The following is a 10,968-nucleotide window of genomic DNA, read 5'->3' on the forward strand; positions in this document are numbered from 1 at the left end:
TTTTTTTCTTTCTTTCTTTCTTTTTAGCTGGCATTTCCCATGATCGTTTGTTATTTTGATAGTTAATTTAATTAAATTGTTATTTGTAATTATTTATGATATATTTTTATAATTTTATACATTTTTTTTTTTTAATTCATTTCAGTTTACGACGTCTTAACGTCATCTCAATAATCAATTGAATTATGTGGGAATTTCAATTCAGGCAACTCGAACGAATCGTTGCGTGTTTTCTATAAGAGAAAAAGTCGCAATTCCCGATTAAGTTTTAAGCAATAAGTTCCTAATAATTACATAAGTGTAATGTGTGTATGCAATAGTTATCGTTAATAATACACTGAAGACTGTCTCTTCGTTCCCTCATAAGCGATAAGTATAAGAAAATTTGCGTTTTTGAAAAGTAATAAAACCGTATACGGACGTATCGGACGCCACCAAATGGAAAGCAAATTTTTATTTACTAAAAGCAAAGAGAAAGAAAACAAGTGGAGATTTCTTTTACAACGATCGTTGATTGAAAATGCATTATGTAGTTGTGTGCCTTTACGCAGTTCTGAAAAACGTTTACGGCTTTTTATAAGGGATTATAAGAGAGTTTGTGATTTAAAATTTCATCAAAACAAATCGGCAAACGCGTCCTAGAGATGGAAGTGACATTATACGCGTAAATTTATTATTATGGAAACGATACAGTACATCAAAAACACGAGAAGAAGAAGAGGACCGGAAGCTTGAAGTTCCGCAAAAAAATGAAATACGTCTTCATTTCTGCTTATAATACTTATACGTGTCAGTTACTGACCAGATTCTATGGTCGTCATGTTGTATGTATATATCACCATGTATATATATGACTATGTATATAATGTTGAATATATACATATACACTGTATAAACATATATATAACAATGTAAATTTTGGCCAGGAACTGACACATACATGGTGACGACCATAAATGCTGACCAGGAGGTAAAACATACATGTCGTCACTAACACAAAGCATTCTTTGCTGATGGGAAAATCAAAAATTCGTATTCGTGAAACACAGCTTTCCTAGGTGAGTGTATATATACTCTCCAAACTTAACATTGGCTTGGAAAGAGTTATCAAAAACTCTTCTTTGCGCAAAATAATAAACATTTGTCGTTGATAAAATGTGTTGTGCGTTATGAAAATGATTGCCGAAAATCCCAATAAAATTAATTATTATTATTATTATTATTTTAATTTTAAACTAATGAATTGAATTCTTAGACTAAAAAAAGAGACATTGAGCACTAGCAACACAGGCTATTAATTTACAAGAGATATACTAAACATATTAAAAGGTTAGAGTGCCAAAGGGAAGAACGAGTTTACTCATAGGGGAACGAATATATCGGCTCGATGGATACAATGGCAAAAGTGAATGACTTGATTTTCGAATTATTTGCCCATTCATTGTATTCTTCAGATTTTTAATTTTTTTTTTTTTTTTTTTTGGTTATACGGCCAATCTCTCGGGTGCATATCCCCTATTTCCGTAATACAGCGAAGGTTTGTGAAGATGTCTGGAAAGAGAAAAAGGTAGGGAAGTAGCCGTAGCCTATTGGTTGAGCGCGCAATCAATAAGTGTTATGCCTTTAATGACTAAGCAGTCATTATAACTATGAGCAAACTATAGTAGAGATCGCATTGAAATTTGAACACGCATATACACAAACTTAGTAGTCGCTACTCTTACATTTACTCGGCTACTCAAGCGAATTTATCCCCTCAACAACTATTATCTGAAAAAGATTTTAAGTAAACATTGAGTTGTTTTCGGAAATTGACGCATATTTTGAAGATTTTGACAAATCGTTCGATATATTAAAGAAGCGTTGGACTGATTCGAAGACTCCTGGAGCGGTTCTTTGTCATTTGAATTAGCATCAATTTCGCAAAAAATGCGGTTCTTTCTTAAGTGAGTTCTGGGAATTATTGATCAAAAAAATTCTAGAGAAAATACCAGTCATTCAAATAAGTCATTATCGGTTTTTCAAAGAGATGACTGTTACGTTCACAAAAAACGTGGCTCCTTTTTAAACGTGTTCTGGGAATTATTGATCGACCAAATTCTAGAGGAAATATCAGTCGTTCAAATAAGTCAGTATCGCTTTTTCAAAGAGATGAGTGTTACGCTACGTTTCCGATTATTTATCAGATCATCACCTCTTCATGCGAAGGCGTTATCTGAACTTCACCTATCTGCATATGTTGTGTTGCTCATGTGGTCAACACTGTTCTTGGAAGTTTTCTACAAGGCAAGTAAGTTCTTTATTAAACACAAACCAAGTAAGGAGAGATGGTTTCTGTATTAAGCTTAAGACATTTTTCTTCCCGAAAAAATGGATACGTTTCACTGTAAGGGAATAATTCAAAATTAATCATTTAAAATATTTTTATTTTTAAATATTATTAATTATTTTCTTCCTTCTACACTTCTATTTGACGTTCTAGACTAAAGTTATCAAGTGATTTTTTTGTTTCTTGAAAAAGTTTTTTTTGTAATTCTGTAAAATATCAATGAGTTTGACTTCACTTGACTTGACTTTCTCTTGTTCTTCTAAAATTTGTTGCCTGACATCCGGGCAGGTTTCACTTGTCACTTGCCTTGTCTTTTAACAAAAGGGAAACAAATTTTAATTAAAACAATAGGAAAAAAAATTAAATTTTTTTTCTCTTTTGGATCTCGTGTTAGGCACACTTTGGTGTTTAGTCATCATTTTAATTATGAATTATTTACTTTCTCTTCTCAGTGTTGAGGGAAGAGTGGAATTTATGTTCCTCATGCAAGAGTTGAACATATGTTGGGTGAGTTTCATGTTTTCATTTCGTTTTCTCAATAATTCTTATTTCGAAGGATTAAGACTTTGGTTAGTCGCACAAATGTTGAACGGTTTCTTTGCAAAGGTTTTTTTTTTTTTTTTTAGGAGTTAAGCAAGCGTTAGTAAAGTATTAATAGCGATGCTATTAACAGATGATGTTCAAGGTAATGCCTTTTAATTTATTTATTTATTTTTTTTTTTTTTTTCGAATAATCCCGCAGCAGCAGTTGTTTAAAGCAATTTTAGTTTTATTTCTAAATTCAAAAAAAAAAACATTTTTTTTTTGTTTGCTTGAAAGGTAATAAAATAAAATGTTATTATTAAGAGGAATGAAAATAAAAAGTTGACAAACACAATTGTATAAATTGCCTAAAAGAATATTTTTATGACATTTTTTTTAATAAAAGTTCGAATAATAATTTTTCGTTGTTTCAATAAAGTCGACAGCATACAATAAAGATGATAGTACGCAGTAAGGCGACTTCTTTGGGAAAAAAAATTGTTATAAATTTGTTATTCACTTCTGTTGCTAACTCTAGCCAGCTTTTACTTTCATGGTGGCAGCAAATGATTTCCGCACCGAAGATCACACTGTCAACTGTCGCATCGACTAATCGGAGTAATGTTTTCTGAATATAGGAAATGAAGTGGCAAACATTCATTCATTCGTAAAACGCTTTGAGCGTTTTGGCTTGAAATCTTTTAAGAGATTAAGGTCGAGCTCTGTACTGCAGTCCTACACTATTCCTATTGCTCTTGGTAATGTTTTCCAATGATTGTTTAATTACGTTTCTTACGTTACGTTGTCGAGCCCTTTTGGGCCTTGTCGTTGTGATGGGCTGCATGGGCTGCACTATAACTTTTCGCAGGTACTATTCACTGGCAACTTTCTTCGCAAAAAAAAAAAAAAAAAAACAAAAAAGTACCGACTCTCGCAAATATCTCTACTTAATTAAAGGTCAAAAAGGTACTATCTTTGTGCACTTCAAAGGCAAAAAAATTTAAAATTAATCGCTTGGTTTTATATATATAATCTAATGGCCATATTACTTCTTGAAATTTTTTTATTGTACAATTGGAAATTGTGGAACTGTCTGGAGACAGTTTAGCCCGAACTCATTTCTATGGCTTCAATTAATTTTTGTAAATGTTTTTTCTTACAAGTTATGGGCTTGCGGACAAAATGGTGATGCTTTGTTTTGCTGGCCAAGAAAGAGGGGCAGATTTCGTGAGTGCTCCCACGGTAAAGGCATAAAGCGCATATATTCCTTAGACCGCGATCCCAGCCTAATCCCTCTCAAAATATTACTTGCTCGATGACCATAGCCGGGTTTGTGCACATATTGGACGTTAAACTTGATTAGTGGACCTCTTTATGTACTATATATGTACATATATGCGTTATTATAAACGTCAAGTGGACACCTTTGCAACTTATTCTTTGAGCGAGCAATGAGAACTGCACAAGCATCTAGTTGTCTTCTGCCTTCTGATCGGCTAACACGAACCTATTTTTTTTTTTTTTCTCTTTTTCACCTCACTGAGCATATTTTAATATGAGCAGCGCTCCTGGCCATCAATACCTCTATCAAGCAATAAACAGACAAAGTTAATATATATCCATCTTCCGGTAATGGATAAAAAAAATAGAATTTTTTTTTATTGTATGTTTTATCGTGTGTTAAAGTAAAAACTTCACCTGTACTAATTCGAGAGAACATGATTAAATACTAACTAACGATGTGAGATGGTTGAAGCATACCTTTCACCAAACACGAGAGATTGTATGCTAAACTTATCATAATTTATACAAAGCAACAAACTAAACCTTATCCTAAACAAATTTCACACATAAAGGATGTATGTTTGTATAAACGTGTGTGTGTGCGAGTGCGTCTGCGTGTACACAAAAAGATAACGTAAACTATACTTCCTTTCTTTGACCGAAACTGTGAAGCAAAGAGCGAGCGCACAATGTTAAAACATACGGTAAACCACGAAAATACGTAAAATTCATGTAAAGAACAAACTTAAATAAAAAAAAAAAAAATAACAAAATAACAAAAACAATAACAATAAAAACCAACCTACAACTACATTAAAGATAATTATATTTAAGTAAATATGAAAAACGCACATACAACGTTCTTCATATGGTTTTTACTGCACGAACTTAGCTTATGTTTAACAGAAAGAATTTTTCTTTGTTTTTTTTTTTGCGCTCGCGTAGGGAAACCCTTCCAAAGAAATCCTTTCCTTCTATTTACTTTTTCGATGTTTGTTTTTTTTTTTATTTATTGCTTATTTTACGTTATTCTAGTCTATTAAATATTTAACTCTAACTAATTACCGTAGAGTGCGACTCTTTGGTTTCCTCTGGCGGTAAAATCATTTCATTTTACAAAATTTTTTTTTTATTTAGTTTGTGTTAACCGCAGTTTATGGATTTATTTTAACAACCACTTGTTAATTTGTTTGTTTGTAAGTTGCGCGTGCGCTTGATCGGTGATCGTTGGTTAGACAAAAGGATTGATTGGCGGCTTACTAAAGGAATTGAGTTGAAAGGATGTTTGTCTGTGTGTTTGTTTTTTTTCTTTCTATAAGAGAATTACGAACAAATTGTTATATAATGAATGAATAAATAAATATAATAAACTTTGCTTTTTTTTACAAACTATTGTTATATGTTTGCTGTTAAAGTCGTTAGATTTAATTGCTAGGATCTGAAGGATAGTGTACTATAGTAAGTAAGTAGCATAGCAAATTTTAGATCCGGCAAAAGAGTTCTTCTAGAATCTCGTTCATTTTAATGGGTTGATTCACATCGGATTCCTTATATGGAGTATCGGCTTGGGACGGGCTAATCCGCTATGATAGTCTAAAAGAAAAACAATTTCTTTGTGCAAATTTTTTTTGGTTGGAAGGGGAAGCAGGACTCTTAACAATATCTCAAGGGATCATTAAGCATAGCTTAAAATAATAGAGAAAGGAATTTTTTTTTTTAAATATTATCAAATGGCAACACCGTAGCCAATCTCTGGTGACATCTTTAGCTTAAAGAGCTTTGTGGCAAGCAGCATAACTGGCCTGAATATCAGTTAAAAAAAAATTAAATTTGCTCGGGATCGAATCTTTTATACCCAACACCGTTATCCTAAATAAAACAAAAGAAATAAAAGAACATTATTTTCATGCTCTATAATATGGAGTGGGCGCGACAGATTTTTTCCATTTTCAAAGTACACGTTTGGTCACATAGACATGTAGGCGTCGTAGGTGTGCTCTTTGAAATTTTAGGTCACTACCAAAGCCTTTTGCAAATTTGTAGGCGTTATCTTCATTTTCACTAACGAGGGAATGTTTATTACATACACTAGACGGTTGCGCAGACGGACAGATGGACACGCTTGGGTCCGTTCGAAATTTAAAACTCGCCAACAATTGATATGCTTTATAGGATTTATGACGTACGTTTTCCCCCTCAGCAATCAGATTGTGGCGCATTCTAAGGGCTATATTGCCAATATTCGATTCAAGAAGTTAGTAAAGTCTTTAATGAAAAGTTCCAGTAGCACTTATGTATGTTATTAGTTGAAGCAGAAGAACAGACAACAAAAGTAGAGAAGAAGACAGAGGCTCTCTGATAAGCGATTTTTGCAATGAAAAGGATCTTCAAAAAACTTTTGATACTATGAAGGTAATCACAAAGGTGAAAACTGAAGATATATATATATATATATATGTGTGTGTGTGTGTGTATTTATAATTATAATTTCAAAAAATTGTTGAACATAGAATCCCAAATACAGTCAACGTGATCGGACTATAAATTTTCCGTAACGAATCGAATACTTTATCAATATTTATAGAGACTAGGCAGGCGTCGGACCTACCGCATTTGCAAACTCATTAAGAATTCCTCATGTTATTTAAATGTAAATATTTTTCTCAATTACATTAAAACAGTGAAAATACACTTTACATGCTCTTCTAAATCATTGGAAATGACAAGTGAAAACTTTTTTCCTTCTGCTAAGTAATAGATGTTTAAAATTAATCACACGTAGGTGAACAATAAAATTGAAGGAAAAAAAAATAAAAAAAATAAATAAATAAATAAAGAAAAGTTAACCCCATCTAAACATAATAACAAGCCATAAAATTTCAAATATTACAAGAATTTTAAACGATCTATGCCTTCTCATGTCTCCCCACACAAAGTGTTTAAGAATTTTAAACAAATAAATTTTCTATAATGCTTAAGAAGAAAAACACGCATTAAAATGCCATAAATGTGTTAAATAAAGCCTATGTGCGTGTATAAGAAAAAAAAAAAAAAAAAAGAAAAGAATATGACCCTTTATAAATAAAAAGAAAAAGAGAAGCTATTAACCCCAGGTTAACAGCAATGATCAACAAATAAAGACAGCACTTTAATGATAAAGCAACGCCTTTGAATTCAAAGCCTTAACACCTTCCTTTTCATTGTTGTTTTTTTCTTTTTTCTTTTTAAAGAATTTCTTTTTATTTTTTATTTTTTTATTAAATATTCTTTAGAGACCCTTTTCTTTAGTTTCCCCCTTTATCAACGGAGAAAATTGTGAAAAGAAAGCAACGATCAAATGTACGGGTTTTGTCTCCCCGTGTTGTTATCAAAACCATAATCTGCTACTTTACGCAGAGCGTGTGCGTGAACATTTACGCGATGCCTTAATCTTCTGCTCGATGATATTGTCGATGATCTTTAATGGAAGCAATAAGGAGAGAAAGAGTTCATTCATATTATTAAATGCTGCGAAACATGTTTAACCCCGTGTATCGTTTAATTTATTTGTTTATTTTTATTTCATGTCGATGTTTAAGAAACAGAAACTTATGTACACACCGTTGGCGGTCCCCTTTCTTAACCCTTATGTTATTGTTTTCATTCTTAGCTAAATGATGCTGTCGTAACTTAAGAACTTAATTATCCGTATTTCATCATACTAATGGAGCATAGAACGTGGCTGGTTAACGTGGAAACACCCCGTCTACTCATTTTCAAGTAATCAATGCTATATCGTTCCGACTGCTCACAATGTGATCATCATAAACTGAACTTATGTTGTTTTCACAAAAAAAACATAGAAGAAGAAGAAGAAATGTTTTTCTGATTTCTTAGTTTCAATAGGCGTTCCTCGCCTCTACGAGTTATGTTTCGCGTTCAAATTTCATTATTTACCTAACATATGTTCTTAATTTGATATTTTATTAATAATATTGACGTGTGTCAGATCAGTTAGTCCGTCAATCTGCGGCTTATCAGACTTTTTTTTTTTTTGAAAGCTATCTAATTTAGTTAATTGGTTTCGAAGAAATTTTCATTGCATTTTAATTGCTTCAAATAATATGCTTTGTCAAAAAAATGCCGGGAAAATTCGGTTTAAAAGCTCTACTGAATGACTGATCGCCGCTATAAATAAGCAAGTAGATTTTGCTACATATAATATTATGTCCCTTTAGAGGTTGCTTATAAACGAGAGAATTTAGGCGTGGATGGGTTCGACCTTTAATGAACAGGCAGACAATCTAAATGAGCAGCGAATAGAGTAACAAATTGTAGGTTACTTTTGAAATTGGATAATAACTTTATTGATATCTGCTTAAAAGGATACATAGTAAAGTAATTTAGGTTGGTCCGGATGATAATATTTACCAGCACTCGGTCGAAAGATTGAAAGAAACATTAAAAGTTGCAAACCTTTCTGCTGATTTTCTCAGTAAAACTTGAAGTTGGTTTAAAAAAAAGTCGCATGCGATATTTTATTTATACTAATGCCCACCACTAGGCACAGCTATTCGATCTTTCAGACAGTTTATGATATAGAGAGAACAAATGCTTACTCAGTATAAGAATCTTCTTTTAGCTATGGTTATACGAGAAGGGCAGTTCCGCTCGAATAGAGAAAAACTCATCAAATCAGTGCCAATCGGGTGGCGTAATGACAGGAAAAGACGGTGAGAATAGCGATATATTTTTGTTCATTAGTGCTAACTTTTCTAGGTTAGGCTTTCGCAAAAGGAGCAGAACGTCATGAAACTGACCTATTTAAAGCTCAAAAAATTTATCCTACTTATGTTGCTGTGGGGAAAATACTACTGATCGATAAAATCTAGTGTTTTCCAATGGAGGAGTCACAGTTTTACTTAGCATCTTGCACTACTTGCCGCGATTTCTCTTGGAGAAAGGTGAAAACGAAGATCTCCTTATTATGTTCATCATTTTCGTGGCACTCAAGTATGCTAAAGATATATGAGATTTGTCGTACGGCCTGTACCATATTACGTTGATCAGCTTAACAGTCTTAGTCGGTTTGATTGCGTCTAATTGTCAGCTCCGCTTATTTACTTGTCTGACAATCTGTGTTCGACACCCATCTCCTCAATCGGTTGTACGACTACTAGAATCCCTATCCATCTGTATCCGTTGAATCTAATAGTCTACTTGTTGACCATAGATCATTCACCCTCGCAACCAATAATACTTATTACATTTTAATCTGCCCCAGAATCGTAGCAGATATTAAAACTCGGACGAAATGTTTATCAATTTGAAGTTTCAGGACAGATATAATGTTGATCTATTTACGAACACGCCTACAACTAATGAAATACTTTGCCAATTTATTATATTATTTTAAGATGATGATTATCAAATTCTCTCGGCATGAGGCGAATATAAATTTCGCATCTCTTTTGAACATTGAAAGAACATAATTCTTTCAATGTTCAAAATAGTGCATGCGTACGAACCCAAGTTTATTATATGAAATGTAATCATTATCGTTACGGTATTGTTTTATTTCTTTTTCTGTTACTATTAAAGTCTATTTCATATACATACACGTACATGTTTAGAAACTGAGATTTAAGGGTTGTGCGAATTTAAATGAAACTAACCGCATAAAGATAACATAGAAAAAATAATTTTCTATATATATCGACTTATAAATGTAATCGAACTCAATTTCTATAACATAACCGTAACAACATAATATATTCGTATGTGACTCAATATATGCGATGATAGTCTTAGAAACGTGGGACAATATCTTAAATGCTTTTATAAGAGCATTGCATGCTTAGGCTTCCGTTATGATTTCGTATACGTTTTTACGTATAATAAATGAAATAAAGAAGAAAATGAATTGATTGGTTCTTCATGTACACCCACACACATACACACAATAGCTCACCCCAGCAAAAGAAATGCGTTTCTACTGAAAATCATGAAAACGACAAGACATCAAAAATCATAAGAATTTCGCCTATCAGTAGTTACACTGAATTAATATTTCATTTATTCATATTTGTATGATTTCTTTATGCATATTCATATTTGCTTGCCTACAATATTTATATATGCATATTGTTGTTTATTAGTACAGAGTAATAAATACAAGGGTAATCCTAGAAAACTCTGACGTAACATGTAGAGGGAGAGAGATTATTGTTTAAGAAAAATTATTCTAATCTAAAGTCTTAGCCTTGTAGAGAGCATAAGTTTAAAGCTTGAAGAAGACGCGCTATTTAATTTTTGGTTAACAGGCATCTATGTTGAACGCGCTCAAAGAGTTAGTAAAAATGTGGTCCTTGTTATGTGCAGCAATACCACGGTTTGAAAGATCGCAATATTAATAAAAACGCCGCACAAAGTTGTTGTTCTCTGGTTGTTTGACCTAAAAAAAAATCATCAAGAGGATGTTGCGACCCAATGTTCAGCCGTGTTTTGTATCGAATGAAACTTGCATGCATGACCTCAAATGAAAGAATAATCAAACCAATAGCTTGAAAGAGGAGAAGCGGCTCCAAAAAAGACAAAGACAATACCATTGATCAGCAAGGTCATGAAGTCACAATTAAATTCACGTAGCTAAGACAATTAAGGGGCAAGTATGGGCAACTATTATGCAAACTTATTGCAGAGATTGCATGTTCAGATTTTGAGAAAACAAAAACATTTGGCTACAAAGAAAGTGTAACGTCTTTGACAGCGTGGGGCCAAAATCCGGGAATTAAAATTCAAATTCCTTCCTCGCCTGGCCTATTCGCCAATGATAGCAGCTTCAATTTATCTTT

Source organism: Glossina fuscipes, unplaced genomic scaffold (genome assembly GCF_014805625.2).
Source record: "Glossina fuscipes isolate IAEA_lab_2018 unplaced genomic scaffold, Yale_Gfus_2 148, whole genome shotgun sequence".
Classification (NCBI taxonomy): domain Eukaryota; kingdom Metazoa; phylum Arthropoda; class Insecta; order Diptera; family Glossinidae; genus Glossina; species Glossina fuscipes.